Source organism: Eschrichtius robustus, chromosome 1, assembly GCF_028021215.1.
Source record: "Eschrichtius robustus isolate mEscRob2 chromosome 1, mEscRob2.pri, whole genome shotgun sequence".
NCBI classification, from domain to species: domain Eukaryota; kingdom Metazoa; phylum Chordata; class Mammalia; order Artiodactyla; family Eschrichtiidae; genus Eschrichtius; species Eschrichtius robustus.
Genome location: NC_090824.1, coordinates 139,347,387 through 139,371,697, shown reverse-complemented (window position 1 = coordinate 139,371,697; position 24,311 = coordinate 139,347,387). Strand labels below are relative to the sequence as shown.

Here is a 24,311-nt window from a genome sequence, read left to right as displayed (position 1 = left end):
AGCTTGGGTGTTGTCTTGGCTGATTTTTATATTTATAATAAAGGCTGTGGGCATCTGTTAGTGATTCAATTCTGGAAGAAAAAAAAATTCATACAGCTCTTTCTCCATGGATTTGGAGCAATTTAATTGAAAAGACTCTTGAGATCACAAGGCAAATGGGTAAAAACAAGATAAAAATCTGTTGCCATTAGCAACAGCTTACCTGTGTGACTCAGTGATTTCTGAATACCGTTCAACCAAAATAGAATATTGAGATAAATGTACCGCTGTCATCATTATCAAAATTCAAATCTTAATGCTCACTATGGAAGTTTTAGGGTTCTTTCCCAGGGGCAAATAGATTTTATACGTAAATGATATAAAAGTAAACTCTGGTAATAATTATGTGCTAATACCACTTCATCTGTTTTGACCATTAGGGCTGGAGATAAGGTTTGTTTGAAAAGGGGTTCTGTTTCTAAAATCTAAGTCTGAAAACAGGCAGGGGATGAAGTCCCTATGAAACATGAGTGACCAAAACCACTGCAAGGACGACCTGCCAGGCGACAATATCAGTGATGTCCATTGGGTGCCAGCTGACAGTGACCTTGAGGCCACGTGGTATCACAGCCTTGTAGCCAGCAGATTCTGGTCACCCTGGAGGCTGGGTGGGTTCACAGAACACAGCTCACTCTTCTCTCTGTGCTGGTGTGCACCTGAAACTTTCTGTATTAAACCGTTAGAAAACAGTCAAACATATATATTTTTTCTTGACTACTAGAGGACAGGATACACCCTCAGAACTTTTGACGACCCTGGCACATGGCCCTTCACTCCCCTCAAAACCTCTTCCCTCCAGCAGCCTTGGTCCTTGTCCAGGTAGTGATGGACAGATGAGCTTGCACTTGGTGTGAGGAGAGCTCTGGGCACTCCCACTGAGAAGTGCCCATGGAGAGGAGGCATATTTAACCCCAATATTGAAGGTGCAGGTCCTATGTTATCCGTCAAGTAGTCAGGAGCAGAGGACATCTGGACAGGCTCTAAGGATGGACAGAAGGCTCACAGGTTCTGTGAGCCCACCAGGGAAGATGGGCGTGTCCCCAGCAGAGAGCATAGTCTGATCACACACCTGGAGGTAGACTGGACTGAGGGAGGCTTCATGAAGGTGAGGTTTGCCTGGAGCAGGGGTGAATGAGATGTTGTCCCAAGCAGCAAGGCTAGTACAGGGGCTTGAGAGCTAACCACCAGTGGCTATGCCTGCAGGACCCAAGGGCCCATCCTTAGGGAAGGATTACAAACTGTGCTTCCAGACGTCAATGGCAGCACAGGTAGGCAGAGCCCAAGGGGCACAGGTGAACCCTGGTGGTCTGGGCTAAGACTGTTTCATGCTCCCCATCTGCAGGGTCTGACACAGTGCCTGATCCCAGCCCTGGAAAGGGCTCCTGGCCCTGGAAGCAGAGCCCTCTGATCCCAGCTTGGTGCAGCCCCTGCTTATCTCGCCCCACAGCACTGACCCCCATCTCTGAGCAAAAAACCCCAGGTACACTGCACTGCTGTCGAGAGCACACTGTGGGCTCATGAGGTGAGGACTGTAATGAATAGGGTCTCAGGCACCATCAGACCCATTCCCTCTGAGCTCACATGGTCCTTGAAAGAGAGAGAGGGAAGAGCAGAAAAGACGAAAATGATCTTAATTGCTCTACCACAAAAAAGAAATAATGATTATGTGATGAGGATAGAGGTGTCAGCTAATGCTACAGTGGTAATCATATTGCAATATATATGTGTTTCAAATCAACACAATGTACACAGTAAACATACAATGTTGTATATATAGATCAATTGTATCTCAATAAAAATAATAAAATAAAATTTAAAATATTGTAAGAAAAAAAGAAAATGAAGAAGAAAGAGGAAACACATCTATCTCAAAAGACTGTCAATCTAAGGTGCCACTTATCTTAAACCTTTTAAGGAATAAAAGCTGCCATGGATCAAACATCAATAAAACTAAAAGCTGGTTCTTTGCGAAGATAAACAAAATTGATAAACCATTAGTCAGACTCATCAAGAAGAAAAGGGAGGGGGCTTCCCTGGTGGCGCAGTGGTTGAGAATCTGCCTGCCAATGCAGGAGACACGGGTTCGAGTCCTGGTCTGGGAAGATCCCACATGCCGCAGAGCAACTGGGCCCGTGAGCCACAACTACTGAGCCTGCGTGTCTGGAGCTTGTGCTCTGCAACAAGAGAGGCTGCAATAGTGAGAGGCCCGCACACCGCGATGAAGAGTGGCCCCCGCGCGCCGCAACTAGAGAAAGCCCTCGCACAGAAACGAAGGTCCAACACAGACAAAAATAAATAAATAAATAAAATTTTTTAAAAAAATTAAAAAAAAAGAAGGGAGAAGACTCAAATCAATAGAATTAGAAATGAAAAAGGAGAAGTAACAACTGACACTGCAGAAATACAAAGGAACACGAGAGATTACTACAAGCAACTATATGCCAATAAAATGCTCAACCTGGAAGAAATGGACAAATTCTTAGAAAAGCACAACCTTCCGAGACTGAACCAGGAAGAAATAGAAAATATAAACAGACTAATCACAAGCACTGAAATTGAGACTGTGATTAAAAACCTTCCAACAAACAAAAGCCCAGGACCCGATGGCTTCACAGGCAAATTCTATCAAACATTTAGAGAAGAGCTAACACCTATCCTTCTCAAACTCTTCCAAAAGATAGCAGAGAGAGGAACACTCCCAAACTCATTCTACAAGGCCACTATCACCCTGATACCAAAACCAGACAAAGATGTCACAAAGAAAGAAAACAACAGGGCAATATCACTGATGAACATAGATGCAAAAATCCTCAACAAAATACTAGCAAACAGAATCCAACAGCACATTAAAAGGATCATACACCATGATCAAATGGGGTTTATCCCATGAATGCAAGGATTCCTCAATATACACAAATCAATCAATGTGATACACCACATTAACAAATTGAAGGAGAAAAACCATATGATAATCTCAACAGATGCAGAAAAATCTATTGACAAAATTCAACACCGATTTATGATAAAAATCCTCCAGAAAGTAGGCATAGAGGGAACTTAACTCAACATAATAAAGGCCATATATGACAAACCCACAGCCAACATCATTCTCAATGGTGAAAAAAATGAAACCATTTCCACTAAGATCAGGAACAAGACAAGGTTGCCCACTCTCACCACTATTATTCAACATAGTTTTGGAAGTTTTAGCCACAGCAATCAGAGACAAAAAAGAAATAAAAGGAATCCAAGTCAGAAAAGAAGAAGTAAAGCTGTCACTGTCTGCAGATGACATGATACTTTACAAAGAGAAACCTAAAGAGTCAACCAAAAAACTACTAGAGCTAATCAATGAATTTGGTAAAGTAGCAGGTTACAAAATTAATGCACAGAAATCTCTTGCATTCCTATACACTAATGATGAAAAATCTGAAAGAGAAATTAAGGAAACACTCCCATTTACCATTGCAACAAAAAGAATAAAATACCTAGGAATAAACCTACCTAAGGAGACAAAAGCATGGACTTATATATACTACCAAATGTAAAATAGAGAGCTAGTGGGAAGCAGCCGCATAGCACAGGGAGATCAGCTCGGTGCTTTGTGACCACCTAGAGGGGTGGGATAGGGAGGGCGGGAGGGAGACACAAGAGGGAGGAGATATGGGGATATATGTATATGAATAGCTGATTCACTCTGTTATAAAGCAGAAACTAACACACCATTGTAAAGCAATTATACTCCAATAAAGGTGTTAAAAAATAAAATAAAAAAATAAAAACAATATATTGGTAACAGCAAAAAAAAAAAAAAAAAAAAGCTGCCAATTACATGTTAAGATACCACTGATGCCCAGATTTCAGAGGAAAAAAGTCTGTAGAGAATAGACTAATTTTATTTCAAAAGAGAGTAGTAAGTCCTTTCTCTGGATATTTTGTTTTGTATTTTATTCTTAAGTGTTAAGGACATGTTAAAATGATAGCAATGTGGCTTGTCACAGACCATGACCAAAAGTCTTGAGCAGAACTGAAATATCATGGTCGTTTCTACCTTTCAGAGATCCCAGGAGGCAGACATCTAGGTATCAGCAGGAGGCTTCCAGAAGAATCTATTCAAGATCCTTTCTTTACCCACCCATTTGTATGTTAAATAGCATATAACATGGATTATAACAATTGGATGTAACATTGGATGAATTATAACAATGTTATAAATAATATGGGATAATGTTATCAAAGCCTGTGTCAAGTTTCTGGGCTCCCAATATTGTTCCTTGATCAATAGGACTATTCCTGATCCAGTACAACATCATCTTAATCACTACAACTTAATGGAAATGTTGGTATTTGGCAAGGCAAGTCTTCGACAACTTTGTTCTTTTGTTTAAAAATTATCTTACCTATCCTTTGCCCTTTACTCATCATTGTTAAATTCTAGGATCTACCTGTCCAGTCCCATGAAGACCCAGTTGAGACTTTAGTTGGAATCACATTAAATTTACAGACTAATTTGGGAAATTTTGACATCTTTATGATATTGAGTTTTCCCAGAAATAAATATATAACTCACCATTTATTTTGGTCTTAGATTTATTTATTGATACTTTTTAACACCTGCAAATACTGGAAAAAGTCATATAGTCTATGAATGATAGTAATTTAGTTTATTCCTTTCTAATCCTTAATATTTCATTCTTTTACTTTTCTTGTTATTTAAGATTCTTATCATTCTTAAGATATTTTTTTAAGTGATGACAATGTGTATCTTTATTTTGTTCCACATATAGAAACTTGTAATGTTTCAGCATTAAATGAGCTTTTGGTAAACACCTTACATCAGGTTACACAAGTTTTCTTCTACTTCACAAATGGGTATTAAATACCATCAACTGATTTTTCCCCAGCTGCCAAGATGATCGTATGATTTTTCTCCTTCATTCTGTTAATATTGATAGAATGAATTATATGAATGAATTTTTCTAAAGTTAAACAAAACTTATTTTTCATTAGAAAACTAAATTTGTTATGATTTTTTTAAAATTATTGCTAGATTTAGTGAGTTAATACTCTAGTTAAGATGCATACATACATGCTCATAAGTGATATTATATGCTAGGTGGAAGTTGCCTGCAAAACCCACTTTTTCAAATTTCTTTTTAAAAACATACCAATCAAGAGAATGAAAAGGCAAGCTTCAGACTGGTAGAAAATATCTGAAAAAAGATATACCTGATAAAGACTGCTAACCAAAATATACAAATGACTCTTAACAGTAAGAAAACAACCCAATCAAAAAAAACTTGGACACCTCAACAAAGAAGATATTAGGGAATTGCACATTTAAACAACCAGATACCACCACACACCTATTAAATGGTCAAAATGCAGAACCCTGAGAACACCACATCTGGCAAGGATGTAGAGTAACAGGAACTTTCATTCATTACTGATGGGTATGCAAAATGGAACAGCCACTTTGAAAGACACTTCGGCAGCTTCTTACAAAACTAAACATCCTCTTACCATACAATCCACCAATCACACTCCTTGGTGTTTACTCAAAGGAGCTGAAAACTTATGTTCAGACAGAAATTTGCACATGGATGTTTAAAGCAGCTTTATTCATAATTGCCAACACTTTGAAGCAATCAAGATGTTCTTGAGCAGGTGAATGAATAAATAAATAAACTGTGGTATATCCAGACAATGAAATGTTATTTAGTCTTAAAATGAAATGAGCTATTAAGCCATGGAAAGACCTGGAGGAAGCTTAAATGCATACTACTAAGTGAAAGAAGCCAGTCCGAGGGCTACATACTGTATGATTCCAACTATGTGACATTCTGGACCAGGCAAAACTATGGAGATGGTAAAGTTCAGTGGTTTCCAGGAGTTGGGGGGAGAGAGGGATAAATGGGAGGAGCACAGAGGATTTTTAGGGCAGTGAAGCTAGTATGATACTATAATGGTGGATACATGTCATTATACATTTGTCCACATCCATAGAATGTACAACATAAAAAGCGAACCCTTAGTGTAAACTATGGACTTTGGATGATCATTATTTGTCAATGTTGGCTCATCGATTGTAACAAACATACCACTCTGGTGAGAGTGTTCATAATGGGGGAGGCAGTGCATTGTGGGGGCAGGGCTATGTGGGAAATCTCTGAACCTTCTCAACTATGCTGGGGATCTAAAACTGCTCTAAAAAATAAAGCATATTTTAAAGATAGATAGATGATAGATAGGTAGACAGATCCAATTATCTTGTCTATTTTTCTATTTTGTCTAGAACCAGCTTATATTTTTCTAGAAAAAATAAATTCTGGCTAAGTTTCCATATTCAATGGCATAAAGTTGTCCATAATATTCTCTCTTCCTTACTTTCTTGATAATTATTCCCTGAGGTGTGTTCATTTTATTAGTTCTTTTTAAAACCAACTTATTCCTTCTTGATTTCTATCTTATTTTTCTCATTTAATACATTTCTACTCTTTCCTTTATTCTTCCTTCTATTTACTTAATATTATTTTTTTCCTAACTTCTTGGGATTGGTAATTAATTCACAAATTTTAGTTTTAAAATCTTGCCTAATGTAAGCATTTAAGGCTATGGATTTCTCCCTACATATATACACACATGCACACACACATTCACACATGCTAAAGTTTTTTTTTAAAATTCACATTTGGGTACTTAGTTCTCCAGATATGTATTTTTAGTAGAACAAGGACACATCTGTTTCTCTATCTGTGTCTATCTGTATCTATTTCTCTACATTAGATGAGGCTTGTTAATTATGAAGTTCTATATCCTGACACTTTTTTTCCTTCTTGAACTATCAATTACTAAAAAAAAAGTACATTAAAATCTTCTACCACAATTATGGATTTATCTGCCAATTTTTCTTCATTTGTTTCAAAGCTATTTTATTAGGTGCATACATGTGAAATTTGTTAAATATTCTCAGAAATTGTTTCTTTTTTATCATTATGACTTGACCTTTAACCTTAATTGCACCATTTTTCTTATAGCGTGTGTGCGTGCACATGAGAGTGCATGTGTGTGTGTGCATTTTCCTGTTGTAAACATAGCCATTCTAGTTTTATCTTATTCCTGTTGGTCAAGTATATCTTTTTCCTTTTTTTTTTTTGTCTCTTGTGTACTTATGCTTTAGTTCAAATATATATCCAAATGGTTTGTGTGTGTGTGTGTGTGTGTGTATACACACACACACACACACACACACATATATATATATCCAAATGGTGTATAGCTGGATTTTTAAAAAATATATAGTTGGGGGATCTCTGTCTTTTTAACTAGCTGCCTAATCCTTTTATCTTGTCTCTTACAATGTTTGGTTTTATTCCTACTATTTAATTTTGTGCTTTTTATTTCACCCTCCTTTGATTGCATTTCCCTCATTTCTTTAGGCTTCTCATGTTTTCTTTATCCTTTCCCTACTCACTTCTTACCTGTCTGGAAGTTTAAAAAATTATTCTTATACTTCTGATGGTTATTCTTACATTATTTTATCCCTTTAAAACAAACATTTATTGTTCTTTTCTAATTACAGAAATAAAACGTATTCACAAAAAGGGAAATACAGAAAACACTTGGGACACAATAATTATGAGGTGACTGAAGGAACAAAAATAAAAATTACCCACAATTTTGTAACTCAGAGGTAACCTCTTTAAAATTTTTTTCTGACCTTTTTCTATGCATGTGGATACATCAGTTGTATATAATGCACATGCATACATACAGATATTTTAAACAAAATTTTGAACCTTACATACAATACTCTTTAGAATTTGCTTTTTTTCCCCACTTTAGCAATGTATCATAGACAGTTTCGATTTTTACATTTTTAACGTGTATACTTTACTCGAAGCTGACAGCTCTATGCTCTGCCAGAGCAACTTAAGTCCAACTAAGTGCTTTACCTCCAAGTACCATCCAAATACTGCCTTTCATGTTACTATTTTCCATCATTTTAATCTCTCTTTGTTTTTCACCCTCAAGTTCATCATTATTATATATGTTCAAAACTGTTTATATTTACCTGAATTTTTAACAATTGCATTCCTTCTCATACCCTGTTCCTAAATGTATGTTCTGGTAGTTACTTTAATACATGTATTTCTGGTATTTCATCATGGCAGTTTACCTCTTCATGGTAACTTCTTTAGTCTTTGTTTTCCTGAAAATGTCCTGATTTTGCCCCTCATGTAAAGAAGGGTTTAGCCGGGACAGAATTCTATGTTGATGATTATTTTCTCTCAAAATTTAAAGTTACTCTTATTTTTTTCTGGCTTCTACTGTTGCCTCTAAAAGGCCTGCAGTCAGTCTAATCGTCATCCCTTTGTAGCAAACTATCTTTTTTTTCTTTCATTTCTTCCAGCATCTCCTTAGCTTTGGGCGTTCTGCCGCTTTTAGCAAAGTTGTCTAGGTGCCCGTTTCTTATTATCTATCTTTCCTCAGACTTCTTGTATCGCCTGAAACTGAGGATTTATGTTTTTCATCAATATTATTAAATTCTCAGCCATTCTTTTGGAACACGGCTTCTGGAGGAAAAAGTCATATTTCACCGGAAAACTGCATCCTCTACAAGCATACAGCTCTGAGCAAGGCATGGGACTACGTCTGAGCTCTTTGGAAGCTCTTTGTAAGCTGCAAGCAGAGGATAGATGTATAAATTATGTGTTGTCTGGGAGTGATTTCACTGGTGGTGATTTGACTTCCTGCGCCCTGTAAATAAACACATTTTATGTCCACTTACAATTCATCTCAACATTCCTTTACTTCATATACATTTGTCCTGGTTTGACTTTTCCTTTAATTGGATCTAACATCTGCCTGGTTCCCTCATGTCTTGTGAGTAAAATAAATTCTTCAGCATGTGTTCATTTTTTATATCGGTATATGGGTCACAATTTTACCTTTCCTCTGAAAAATCATCTCCTAACACTTCTCCCACGTTCTTTCTATTATTTCCTTCTACAATACCAGCCACCACGTGTGGGAGCACCTACACAAGAGAGGAACGCATATGCCCTGTCTCACAAGGTTAAGTGTGGGGTCAATCCAGGATGGGGTTCATACGTCCACATCAGCTTTCTGCATGACCTCAGACACACTGTGCTATTATTTTGATGACTCTTCCTATTTTTGACTTATTTGCAAAATAATAACAGCACCCTTCTCAAAAAGGTTGTAAATATATGTAAAACATTTGGACCAGGACCTGGTACATAGAAGCACCATTCACCAATGCATCCATTCACCATTCTTTCATATTTTTCACCTATTTAGCTGGCTATGATTCATCTAGGAAATTGCCTTATTCCTTTGACCGTGTCTCATCTGACACCCAATGCTTCTACTGAGTTTTTAATTTTTTATTTCATTGAAATGTTGTGTTACTTGTACAATGTTGTGTTAGTTTTAAATGTTGTTAGAGTTACAATGTTGTGTTAGTTTCAGGTATACAGCACACTGATTCAGTTATATATATATATATATATATATATATATATATATATATATATATATATATATATATATATATATATATATATATATATATATATATTCTTTTTCAGATTCTTTTCCCTTTTAGGTTATCACAAAATATTGAGTATAGTTCCCTGTGCTATACAGTAGGTCCTTATTGTTTATCTATTTTATCTACTGTAGTGTGTATATGTTAATCCCAAACTCCTAATTTATCCCTCCCCCACCCTTCCCCTTTGGTAACCATAAGTTTGTTTTTTATGTCTGTGGGTTTATTTCTGTTTTGCAGATAAGCTGAGTTTTTAATTTTGATGCCTATATTTCTCATCTCTATTAATTTTATGTGATTTTTTCCAAAGCTGTTTTTTAAAGAGTGTTTTGCGTTTTTCTTGCATTTTCAATTCTTAATTGTGTTTAATTATTTAAACATTATTTATTAGTTCTTATTACCTAAAGTTTAGATCCAGATCTGCAGTTTGTTATGTCTGATAATATTTGCTCCAAGGGAGCTGCTATTTATTTATGTGTCTTTTGTAAGTTTAATTTTCAACTCATCTGTTTGCATATGTTTGTTTGCCTTTAACAAACAGTCTTTGTAACGTTTGCTGTAAAATCTAATGAAGGGCGATATAGAGTGAGAGCTCAGGGGACACAGATGCAGCCACGGTGCTGGTGGAAGCAAAATGACAAGGGGGAGGTGGGGAGAAGAGCAGAGCCCTGTGGCTGTCCCCTCACAGCTTTCCAGCCCCCACTCCTGACACCAACCACTGTAGTTTGTGCTGTTTGTCAGGTGGCAGAAAACTCAGGGTTCAAACACTGATGCACCACCATGGAGCTTGGACAGGGCACATCTCAGCTTCCAGATGCCAAAGACTGGAATGAATCTTCAGTCTCCGAGCCCCCTGATTGTGACATGGAGCTTCCCCCATACAGCCAGAAACAGGCAAGCTTCCTGTTCACCTTCCTGCACTGAGAAGGAGATGCTCCTCCAGCCCCCTTCTCAGAGAGGGCAGTGTTTCCACAGTAGTCGGTTCCAGCCCACCTGGTCTGGGCAAGAGGGTGGGGCCCAGGTGTCACCCTTGCCTCCCTAGGGGAGTTGTTTGGTGACCCAGGACCCAGGATAACTCCCTGAGCTCCCAGGGCTCCATGTGGGGAAAGCACTGGTCTCCATCCTCCCGGGCTGCTCAGAGCCCCTGCAGTCCTTCCAACACAGAGGTCAGGCAGCCTACTTCATGGATGTGAATGAGTCCATGAAGTAAAAGTGAATTCTCCATTTCTGAGCTGTGTAACCTGTGATGCCCTTTCTCTCCAGAGCCATGAAACAAAGAGGACAAAAGAAAGCTAGCCACCCCTGCTGGGGAGGGGAGAGTTTCTGCCACTGGTGCCCTTGGTTACTTTTCACACAAGGACTGTAAATCAGGTGTAGAAATTCAAACGTGAGTGAAGGTGAGTAGAAAACACAGAGGGAAAGGTGCTGACTTTGCACTCTGCCCACCTGTGTTTCAGTGACCTCTGACCTGGCATGTATGCCACCTTGGGAACCTCCCACATAAGTGGGGCCACCAAGTCCATGCCTGAAGTTCCCCAGTAACTGACTGAAAAGTGACCAGACTAATTTTCTTAAGGGAGCTTTTCCCTTTAGATTGAAGATAGTAAAGAAATTGATCAACATTAATCTGAATAAATATGAAATCTAAGTAAACTAAGCATATGCACTTGCTATGACAGTATAAATAAAATCTAAAAATGATAAAACAGAAATATTGTTTTCATCTTCAAGAAGTTAATCTAAATATTTCCTGCCTAAAATTATACTAAGTATTTCCACCAGAACACTGAAGCAAGAAGTGCTTCAAGTGAACCAAGCTGGTATAACGTGTTTGGAAAGAAATTTCACAAAATGTAATAAGAGGATTTAAGAAGCTTAAAAATTCCACGTGTCGTCTGGGAAAATATATAAGATTAAAATAATTATAGTCACAAATATGTTTATTACCAATTTCAATAAAACAAAAACTGGAGCTCAGACTTTCTGTTAGGGATAGAATAGACACACTTTTACCTATTTGCATGGACTGAACTGCACCTCCCTCAATTCATATGTTGAAGTCCTAACCCCCAATGTGAATATATTTGGAAATAGGACCTTTAAGGAGGTAATTAGGTTACATGCAGTCATTAGGATGGGGCCCTAATCCAATAGGACTGGTAGCCTTATAAGAATAGGAAGAAATTAATATTCATATTCTCTCTCTCTCTTTTCCATAGAGGACACAGTGTGAAGGCAGGCATCTACAGGCCAGGATGGGATCTTTCACCAGGAACCGAACTGGCTGGCAGAAATAAACGTCTTCGTTTTTATGTATCCATTACAGTCACTTTAAGAGTTTCTTGGGAACAACACAGTATATAAATAAATAAGAAATAAAATGTAATGGCCTGGGGATTCTGCCCCAAATAAATATTTACTTTAGTGAAAAAAAATGCCCAGAGTATGGTATTTTGTTATTAGTGCTTTGCAGCACTATTACTTCCATTAACTATGCCTAAAATTCTTAACATAAAACATAAATAAACATAGGACCACTGTGAAAATGCAGAGAAGAAGGCAGAAGGATTGACACGAGGTCCCTGGGTTTTCCATTTGTCTCTTATATTCCAAACTGAGTATTGGAGAAGCATCAACAGGTGCAGAGAAAAACAGCAACAACAAAAATGTCCTGAGAAAAGCAAAATGACCAGGAAAGGGCAGCCAGGGAGACAGAAAACTTTTAAGTAATAGTCCCACCTCAGCTAAACACCAAAGGAAAAAACCATGTTCTACCACCAACACCATCAACAGAGAGGTGAGGCCTGTAGGCTACCAACCAAATTACATATTCCAAGAAAATATTATCAAAACAAGCAAGATCAACTACATTATTACCAGATAAACTAGACTTTAGAGGAAAGAAAATTACAAAGGGCAGATATAAATTTACATACTGATAAAGACTCCACCTACCAAGAAGACACAACAATCATACATTCTTTCCCAAACAAGCTGAAAAGCTGAAAGGTATGTGAACAAAACCAGAAGGAAGTAAAAAAGAAAAAAAAAAAGAAAAAGAAAGAAAGAAAGAAATATACAAATCCACACTCTTCAACACTCCTCTCTCAACACTTGATGAGAGGACAACTAGACAGAAAATCAGGAAAGTCACGGAACTTCACACACCATCAACCAATAGGGCCTAATTGACAGAAAACCCTTTCCCCAACACAGCAAAAACACATTGTTTTCAAGTCCCCATGGAGCATAGACTAAGACAGACCACAAACTGTGCCATAAAAACCTCAACAATATTAAAAGAATTTAAACCATATGGAGTGTGATTTTCCACAATGGAATCAAATTAAAAACAAGTAAAAAGGAGACAACATGAGAATTTCCAAAGACTTGGAATCTAAACAGTAAATTTCTAAATAATCTATGAGTCAAAGAGAAAGTCTATGGGAAACTCAAAAGATAAAGTGAACTGAAGAAACTAAAAATACAGCTTATCAAAATTTGTGAGGTGCAGGTAGAGTGCTGAGGAGATGTATAGTAGTAAATGCTTACATTAGAAAAAAGTATCAAGTCTGTAACTCTATGCTGACTCCTCATGTAACAAAAAAAATGAAGAGAAAAATAAACTCATAACAAGTAGAGAGAAGGAAATAATAAATATAGGAAGAAAAATCAATGAAAGTGAGAAAAGAAAAACAATAGGGAAAATCAATGAAACAAAAATCTACTTCTTTGAAAAGATCAATTAAATTGACAAGCCAATATCAGGAATGAATTTGAGTATATCACTACAAGCCCTGCACACATCAGAAGAATGACAAGAGGATGTCACAAACAACTCTTCAGCTATAAATTTGACAGTTTAGATGAAATACACCAATTCCTTGGAAAGCACAGCCTACTAAAATTTAAACAAGAGGAAATAAATAAGCTGAATAGTCACAAAATTATTAAACAAATTGAATTAATAATTTTAAAATTCCTGAAAAGAACTCTCTAGGTCTTGATGGTTTCACTAGAAAATTCTACTAAACAATTAATAAGGATTAATACCAATTCTATAACTCTCTCCCAGAAAATAGAGGATGAGAGAATATCTATCAACTCATTTTAAGAAGCTAATATTATTCTGAAACCAAAACCACAAAGATAGTACTGAAAAAAAAAAGAATAAGAAAAAAAATAGAAATGTATAGAGTACATTCCCTCATAGACAAAAAAATCCTTAACAAAAAATTAGCAAATACAATTTGGCAGCATATATAAAGAATTATACACATAACCAAGTGGGGTTTATTCCATGAGTACAACACTGGTTGGAATACTTCAAAACTGATCAATGAACCAACCATATTAAGAGGCTGAAGAATAAAAAGCATATGCTTATACCAATTGGTGCAGAAAAAAACACTGATAATATTCAACACTCATGCAGAATAAAAACTGTCTGAAAACTGGAATAGAGGGGAACTTCCTCAGCCTGATAAAGAACATCTACCAAAAAAACCACAGCTAGTATCATACATAATGGTAAAAAGACTGAATGCCTTGCCTCTAAGATCAGGAACAAGGCAGATCTTATTCCTGATCTTTCAACACCCTTATTCAACATAATACTGGAGTCCTCACCAGGAAAGCAGAAGAAATAAAGGCATAGAGATCAGAAAGAAAGAAAACCATCTTATTTGCAGTTGACGTGATGATAGAAATCATTTACATAACTATGTAGAAAGCCCCAAGAAATCTCTAACAACAACAACAACAAAACCCCACAACAACTCCTAAAACTAATACATGAGTGGAGCAAGGTCAGAGGATACAAGGTCAACATTTAGAAAAAATCGTGAAGGAGGGTTCAAGATGGTGGCGTAGGATGATCCTGAACTCACCTCCCTCCACAGACACAGCAGATCCACAACTACATATGGGATAATCCCCTCATAAAGGGACCCGAAAGCTGGAGGAACAGAACCTCCACAACAAAGAGTAAAAGGACAACATTGAGACGGTGAGGAGAGGCAAAGAGATGTCTCACCAAGGAGGAAACCACACCCTGGCTGCGGTGATCCACAATCGGGAGTGATCACAAAGGCCCAGATCTTTTCTTTGAGGAGTGAGGGATTCAAGCTCCACACCAGGCACCCTGACCCTGCACAGGAGAGACAAGCCCCCAAAACACCTGATTTTAAAAGCCAAAAGAGAGTGCTCACCTCGGCAGCACATATACTAAAATTGGAACAATACAGAGAAGATTAGCAGGGCCCCTGCATGAGGATGATGCACAAATTCGTGAAGCATTCTATAGTTTTTGCACTTATTTACAAAACAGAAATATACTCACACACATAGAAAACAGTTTTATGGCTACCAAAAGGGGAGGGAGGGGATAAATTAGGAGTCTGGGATTAACATATACACACTATTATATATAAAACAGATAAACAAGAACCTACTGTATAGCACAGGGAACTATACTGAATATCTTGTAAGAACCTATAATGGAAAAGAATCTGAAAAGGAAAAAAAAAATATATATATATATATTTTATATAACTGAATCACTTTGCTATACACCTGAAATTAACACAACATTGTAAATCAACTATACTTCAATAATAAAAAAAAAGAAAAACCAAAAGCGAATACATCCAGGGCAACCACAGAACTGAGAGAAGAGAAAATTCTTTCTTAAAGGGCCCACATACAGACTCACTCAACCCAAAAGCCAACATGAAAACATCAGATTGAAAAGCATATAGACTGTAGGTCAAGGGACCCACTTACTAACCTTGAAGCATCACCAGAGAGGCAGGAACCATTTCAGATGCTCCCTGGGGAATGCAAGACAGTGCCAGGAACCATTTTTGCCATTACAGACTACCTTGCTAATACTGGTGCTGGTGGGCACCACTTTGAAATTCTCCCTCTAACTTGTTAGCACCAGTGAGTGTGCCCCACTGAGAGCCCCACCCACTCCTGCACATCAGCCCCACCTACCAGTCGGTGCAGCCATCACAGGTAGACCTCCAAGCCAGTCTGGGGGGCTGCCTCACTCACCAGCACACCACAGCAGCTGTAGCTATGTCCCTCAGCCATCCTGGGGGGAAGCCCAGCCCACCAGCATGCCACAGAAGCAGCTGTGGCCCCACCATAGAGGAGGGTGCATGCAGCCCCAATAGGGGACAACCCTTGAATGCCTGGCTCTAGTGGCCAGGCAGAATTGCACCTCTGAGCCCCACAAGACATTTCCTAAATAAGGCCACTCCTTCAAGACTGGGAAGGATAGCTGATTCACCTAATACATAGAAACAAAGAATTAAGAAAAATGAGGAGACAGAGGAATATGCTCCAATTGGAAGAACAAGTCAAAACCTCAGAAAAATAACTAAATGAAATGGAGATAAGCAATCTACCTGATAAAGAGTTAAAAGTAATGGTTATATAGACGCTCACCAAGCTCAGGAGACGAATGGATGGACACAGTGAGAACTTCAACAGAGATAGAAAATATAAGAAAGTACCAAACAGAAGTTACAACTAAACTGAAAAATACACTAGAAGAGCTGAACAGCAGACTGGATGAGATAGAAGAACAAATCAACAAGCCGGAAGACAAAATGGAACTCATCCAGACAGGGCAGTAAAATGAAAAAGAACTTAAAAAGCGAAGATACATAAAGGGACTTTTGGGACAACATTACATTTGCATTATAGGGGTTCCAGAAGAAGAGGAGAAAGAAAAAGGGTCAGAAAAATTATTTGAAGAAATAGTGGCTGAAAACTTCCCTAGTCTGGGGAAGGAAACAGACTTCCAGGTCCAGGAAGTGCAGCAAGTTCCAAATAAGATGAACCTACAGAGTCACACACCAAGACATATTATAATTAAAATAATAAAAGTTAAGGATAAAGAGAGACTCCTAAAAGCAGAAAGAGAAAAACAACTTGTTACATACAAGGTAAACCCCTAAGGCTACCAGTAAATTTCTCAGCAGAAACTGTACAGCCCAGAAGGCAGTGGCATGACATATTCAAAGTGCTGAAAGGAAAAAGAAAACAAAAAATTTCCAGCCAATAATTCTCTACCCAGCAAGGTTATCATTCAGAATTGAAGAAGAGATCAAGATATTCTAAGATAAGTAAAAGCTAAAGGAGCTCATCACCACTAAACTGACCCAATAAGAAATGTTAAAGGGACTTCTTTAAGCTGAAAAGAAATGGCACTAACTAATAATAAGAAAACATACAAAAGTAAAAATCTCACTGGAAAGATGAATAATAAATATAGTAAATTAATTACATAAAACAAGCATGAAGGTTAAAAGACAAAAGCGATAAAATTAACTAAAATTACAATACTTAATTACTTAAGGGATGCATAAAATAAAGAGATAAAATGTGTCATCAAAAGTATAAAACATGGGGGGTATTAAAAAGATAAAGTTTTGGAATGTGTTCAAACCTAAGTTGCTACTAACTTAAAACAGGCTACTATTTACACAGAATGTGCTTTGTGAACCTCACAGTAGCCAAAAGGAAAAAAGTTATAGTAAGTACACAAAAGAAAATAAGAAAGGAATCTAAACATAACACTAAAGAAAACCACAAAACACAAGGGAAGAGAAAAAGAGAAGAGGAATAGAACAGAGAGGAACTACAAAAATAGCTAGAAAACAATTAAGAAAATGGCAATACATACCTATCAATACTTACTTTAAATGTAAGTGGACTAAATTTGCCAATCAGAATACACAGAGTAGATGAATGGACAAAAAACCCAAGACCCGTAAGTAGGTTGCCTACAAGAGACTCACTTCAGAAGAAAGGACATGCACAGACTAAAAGTGAAGAGATGGAAAAAGGTATTCCATGCAAAGGGAAATGAAAAGAAAGCTGAAGTAGCCATACTCGTATCAGACAAAATAGAATTTAAAACTAACAGTGAAATAAAAGACAAAGACAGGCATTATATAATAATGGGGTCATTAGAAATTAATCACAAGAAAAAAATGGGGAGAAAACCCACAACATGTGGATATTAAATAACATGCTACTGAAAACCAACGGGTCATCAATGAAATCAAAGGAAAAATCAAAAATTACCTAGAGAGAAATGAAACAGAAATATGACATACCAAAATCTATGGGATACAGTAAAGTGGCTTTAAGAGAAAAGTTCTTATCAATACAGGCCTACCTCATAAAATAAGAAAAATCCCCCCCAAAAATGTAACTTTACACCTAAAGGAACTAGAAAAAGAAGAATAAACAAAGCCCAAAATTAGTAGAAGAAAGGAAATAATAAAACTTAGGGCAGAAATAAATGAAATAGAGACAAAAAGCTATAGAAAAGAGGAACAAATCTAAGAGCTGGTTCATTGAAAAGACAAAATTAACAAACCTTTAGCTAGACTAACCAGAAGAAAAAGAGAGGACTCAAATAAATAAAATCAGGAATGAAAGAGGAAAAGTTACACTAACACCACAGAAATACTAAGGATCATAAGAGATTATTACAAACAATTATTATTATTAGATTATTACAAACAAATCCAATAAATTGGATAACCTAGAAGAAATGGATAAATTCCTAGAAACATACAAACTTCCAAGACTGAATCATGAAGAAATAGAAAATCTGAATAGACCAATCAATAGTAAAGAGACTAAAACAGTAATCAAAAATGTAACAAAAAACCCAGGACCAGATGGCTTCACTGGTGAATTGCATATAATATTTAAAGAAAATTTAATACCCATCTTTCTCAAACTCTTCCAAAAACTGAAGAGAAGGGAAACTTTCCAAATATATTTTACAAAGTCAGCATTACCGTGATACCAAAACCAGATAAGGGCATCACAGACTTAAATGTAACTCTTAAAACTATAAAACTCAGAAGGAAACAGGAGAAAATCTTCAGGACATAGGTGTAGGCTAAGATTTCTTAGACTTGACACCTAAACACAATCCATCAAGTAGATTTCATGTATATAAATTTTTTAAAAATTTGCTTTGTGAAAAATCCAGTTAAGAATATGAAAAGATGCCATATAAAAAAATAAACAAAATAAAATTCAAAAAAAAAAGAATATGAAAAGACAAGCTATAGAAGGATAAAAAATATTTTCAACACATATCCGAAAAAAGACTCACAGTTAGAATATATAAAGAACTCTCAAAACTAATAGTAAAAAATAAATAATAACAAAACCCAGCAACAATCAAATTAGAAAAAAGGCAAAAGAAATGATCAGATACTTGATTAAAGAGGATATGCATAACTAATAAATACATGGAAAAATGTTCAACATCATTAGCCCTTGTGGAAATGCAAAACCACAATGCGATCTTACTACATACCTATCAGAATGACCAAAGTAATAAATAATGAAAACATCAAATCCTTGTGAAGAGGCAGTGTAACTTGAGTCACGTATTTCTGACAAGAACGTAAATGGTACAGGTGCTCTGAAAAAGGGTATGACAGTTTTTTTAGAAAACTAAACATCTATGTATTATACAACCCAGCAATTATACTCTTGTGTAATTTATACCAGAAAAATAAAAACTTATGTTCACATAAAAACCTGTACATGAATGTTCATGGTAGATGTATTTATAATACCTAAAAACTGTAAACTCCCCAAATGTCCTTCAATCGATGAATATTTAAACAAATGTTGTACATCTATACCATGGAATGTTATTCAGCCACTGTCAAAACGTTACATACTGTATGGATCCATTTATATAATATTACTGAAATGCCATAATTCTAGAGATGGATATCCTATGAGTATGTGCCAGAGCTTAACTGTAGGAGGAGTTACACAAATCTTCACATGTGATGGAATTGCTTAGAATTATGCACATGTAAAATGGGTGAAACCTGAATAAACTCTGTGGATTGTACCAATGTCAATTTCTTGGTTATGACAGTTTACTGGACTTATTTAAAATGTTACCACTAGGAAAGATTGGGAAGGGTAGGAAGATGTACCTCCCTGTACATTTTTTTCTGTTTTTTTTGTGAATCTATAATTATTTCAAAATAAAAAGTAGAATTATTATTTTTTTAATATTCTTAATAAGCACTTTATTTTTTTTGAATTTTTGAATTTTATTTTATTTACTTTTTTATACAGCAGGTTCTTATTAGTCAACCATTTTAGAATTACTTTTTTAAAAAAGTTAAGACACCAAATATCCAACAATGGTCAATTAAAATACATCATCTCAATGGAATCTTATGTTACCATTAAAATTATAATTAGAAAGTGCCCATAGAAACATAGAAAATGTTTATAATTACTGAAAAATGCAGTCATTATAACCACATCAAAATGTATTTAGCTGTTTAGGGAAGGGAGGATAGAAATGAAGCAATTTGACTTTGTAATGGCCAATGATACTGCTCTTTTGAAGCATGAAGACTTTTTTTTTTTTTTTTTTTGCTCTCAATCTGAAGTTGGTTTTCACAATAAATGAGGTAAAAGGGTCAACAAAGCCAAGATAAAAAGAATGTGACAATGTCCACTGGAAGGTCAGGAAGAACTGCCACCTTCAAACCCAGATGCCACCTGCCACAAGCTTTTAGAGGCACCCACTGGAGGTCTATAAAATGGAACCCATCCTATGTTCTGCTTACTGAGAACATCAAAGGAACTATGTTATAGCCATAATATATTAATATATCCTGCCTGTAGATTACAAAATGCATAAGGAATCCTGTAATAATTCCCTAAAGCATTAATGCACCCTGGGAAAATGAGACTACCTAGGTAAGTACCAGGGAGAAGCACTCAGATGGTTAGAATCAAGTTCCCATTTGTTCTTTTGCCATAGGCCACCAACGTCGTGAGCATCCTTCATCATTCAGTTGGTCTCTCTCTCTGGACAGCAAGAGGGAGACAAGAATTTAATTAAGGTTATTGTATGGGCTGAAATTCATGACATCAACCCCCCCAAATTCCTCCTAGTTTCCACCTAATTAAAGATATGTAAGTTGGTATTTGTGCCCAGCAGGTCAGAGTCTTTCAAAGTTTGGTCCATGGACCACTTGTAGCAGATTCCTCACCTGTACTCGACACCTGCTGTATCTCACCCTGAGGGAGGTAGAGATGAAGCCTCCGTTGCTAACAAGTACTTGGGAGCTTCTTAGGCAGAGCAGAAGACAGAAAATCAAATCAGAAAAGTCAAAATGAGTAGCAGGATTGAGAGTACCCACATGGGTTGCAAGGACTCAGAGGACCACACCAAAGAAACCTCTGAGCATCCTGGGAGTTTTTAAAGCCCATTGAATGTCTCCTCATGAACCCTCTTACCTGGTGCAGAAGGACTGCAGACATGGCTTACATGGGGGCAGAGAGGTTCTAGACCCTGGTCCTGGAAACTGGTCCCCCACAGCAATGGTGCTTCTGGTTGCACACTCTTTCAGATGCTTTGGTGGGTTTTTATCCTGGATAGGCAAAGGTGGATGAAACTGGTAGACTTACTAATGCAATTCACTACATATCCATGTTAGACAAGGAAGCAAAGACATAATCTTAACAGAGACAGAATAATTGCTAAATTCAGCTCTCACGGGCTGGTGCATTTGTCCCAGATTTATCCCTCAGTATTTCACGGTTATGCTCACTATTGTAAATGAGATCCTGTTTTCCATTTTGCTTCCCTGTTAGTCACTGATGTGTAGCTCAGCTATTATCTCGTCTTCCTTGCTCAATCTATTTAGCTCCAAGTTTGTCAGCAGATTCTATTTTTAAGTCAATAATCACCTAGAAGTAACAGCAGTGTTGTGTCTTCCTGCTATATTTAGATCTCTTATTTTTAATTTTTTCTTGTCTGCTCTGGCTACACCCTCCAGCAGACTGCTGACAGGAGGGATATCTGGCATCTTTGCCTTATGTCTGACTTGGATGTGGATCTAACTTCTTAACTATTAGTTTATGTTTACTGCAGTTTTCTTGTGGATTGTATTTATCCAATTATGAAAGTTTTCTTCCAGTCTTGGTTTATAATGTGTTACATCAAGAACTAGAGCTGAATTTAATATTTTTTCTGTCTCTGTTCATTTGTTTCCTTCTTTAACATGGATACAAATTAACGTGAATTGCATTAGTAAATCTACCAAGTTAATCCATCCTTGCCTACCTGGGATAAAAATTATTTGGTATTTTTCACTTAGTGCGCTGCTGGAATTCATCTGTCGGTATTCTTTTAGGGTATCTGCATTCATATTTACATGTAAGATTTGTCAATACTTCTCTTCTATTCAGACATCTTTGTCATGTTTAATATGTGTTAGCTTTATAAATTTTCTATCTTTTATCATGTTCTAGAACAATTTATATAATGTATATTTATTCTTTGAAGATGTAAAATTCAAATGTAAAACTGTAACTTTTAAATGTATATATTTGCCTACTTTTTCCATTTTTATGTATGTTTAAGTCTATTCTGATTTTCTACCTTTTAGGTATATTTAGTAATATTTATTTCCCTCAAAAAGCACCCATTTCAACCAGATGTTCAATTTATACATATGTTCTTTCATTCATTCACTTTTTTGACGTTTTCAAAGAACTAGATTTTAGTTTTGAATTTTCTTTTTTTTAAATGTGTGTTTGTTTTATGCCTTTTGAAAACCATTTCTGTTACATCTTTACTAATTCCTCCTAGTTTCTTCCAGTTTATTCTGATATGCATTTGCTAACTTTTTGAGGTATAGGATTAATTAATCAAATTTCAAACTTCCTTGCTTTCTTATCTTTAGACACAACTTTGACATCTGTCCCTGGTCTTGATATGTTCATACTCATTGTTATTCATTCTTTAAAAGACACTTCTTAAAAGTTCCTATAGCCAAGATTAATTTAAGAGTGTTTTTTAAAAATAAATTAAGTGGACGTTATACATACATATATACATATTACTGTATTACTATCCCTTTGTTGATAAATTCCACTTATAGAGCTTTGTGATGAGAGAACAGAAGCCATGTGATATCTACATTTTGGAATACACTAGATATTATTATTTGCCTTAAGTATTGAGGTGCTCCTGTGTTGGGTGTATAACTGTTTAAGAGAATTCAGCACCACCAAACCAGCTTTACAACAAATGCTAAAGGAACTTCTCTAGGCAAGAAACACAAGAGAAGGAAAAGACCTACAATAACAAACCCAAAACAATTAAGAAAATGCTAATAGGAACATACATATTGATAATTACCTTAAATGTAAATGGACTAAATGCTCCAACCAAAAGATATAGACTGGCTGAATGGATACAAAAACAGGAACCGTATATATGCTGTCTACAAGAGACCCACTTCAGACCCAGGGACACAGAGAGACTTAAAGTGAGGAGATGGAAAAACATATTCCATGCAAATGGAAATCAAAAGAAAGCTGGAGTAGCACTTCTCCTACCAGACAAAATAAACTTTAAAATAAAGACTATTACAAGAGACAAAGAAGGACACTACATAATGATCAAGGGATCAATCCAAGAAGAAGATGTAACAATTGTCAATATTTACGCACCCAACATAGGAGCACCTCAATACATAAGGCAAATGCTAACAGCCATAAAAGGGGAAATCGACAGTAACACAATAATAGTAGGGGACTTTACAACCCCACTTTCCCCAATGGACAGATCAACTAAAATGAAGATAAACAAGGAAACACAAGCTTTAAATGATACATTAAAGAAGATGAACTTAATTGATATTTATAGGATATTCCATCCAAAAAAACCAGAATACACTTTCTTCTCAAGTGCTCATGGAACATTCTCCAGAATAGATCATACCTTGGGTCACGAATCAAGCCTTAGTAAATTTTAAAAAATTGAAATCGTATCAAGTCTCTTTTCCAACCACAGCGCTATGAGACTAGATATCAATTACAGGAAAAAAACTGTAAGAAATACAAACACATGGAGGTTAAACAATTCACTACTTAATAAGCAAGAGATCACTGAAGAAATCAAAAAGGAAATCAGATAATACCTAGAAACAAATGACAACAAAAACACGATGGCCCAAAACCTATGTGATGCAGCACAAGCAGTTCTAAGAGAGAAGTTTACAGCAATATAATCCTACCTCAAGAAACAAGAAATATCTCAAATAAACAACCTAACCTTACACCTAAAGCACTTAAGAGAGAGAAGAACAAAAAAACCCAAAGTTAGCAGACGGAAAGAAATCATAAAGATCAGATCAGAAATAAATTGAAAAGAAATGAAGAAAATGATACCAAAGATCAATAAAACTAAAAGCTGGTTCTTTGAGAAGATAAAAAAAATTGATAAACCATTAGCCAGACTCATCAAGGAAAAAAGGGAGAAGACTCAAATCAATATAATTAGAAATGAAAAAGGAGAAGTAACAACTGACACTGCAGAAATACAAAGGATCATGAGAGATTACTACAAGCAACTATATGCCAATAAAATGGACAACCTGGAAGAAATGGACAAATTCTTAGAAAAGCACAACCTTCCAAGACTGAACTAGGAAGAAATACAAAATATGAACAGACCAATCACAAGCACTGAAATTGAAACTGTGATTAAAAATCTTCAAGCAAACAAAAGCCCAGGACCAGATGGATTCACAGGCAAATTCTATCAAACATTTACAGAAGAGCTAACACCTATCCTTATCAAACTCTTCCAAAATATAGTAGA

The 24,311-nt window shown here is 36.2% G+C and overlaps 1 protein-coding gene and 1 non-coding gene across 2 annotated transcripts in view; one reads left to right on the top strand and one right to left on the bottom strand.

Annotated features, from left to right (window-relative positions):
- Positions 1-24,311, bottom strand: part of CHRNA7 (cholinergic receptor nicotinic alpha 7 subunit) — a 131,907-nt gene that overhangs the window by 19,729 nt on the left and 87,867 nt on the right. The gene's annotated exons all lie outside the window — the stretch shown is intronic.
- Positions 14,816-14,922, top strand: LOC137776797 (U6 spliceosomal RNA). Its single transcript, XR_011076324.1, has one exon. It is a non-coding gene; the product is annotated as a U6 spliceosomal RNA (small nuclear RNA).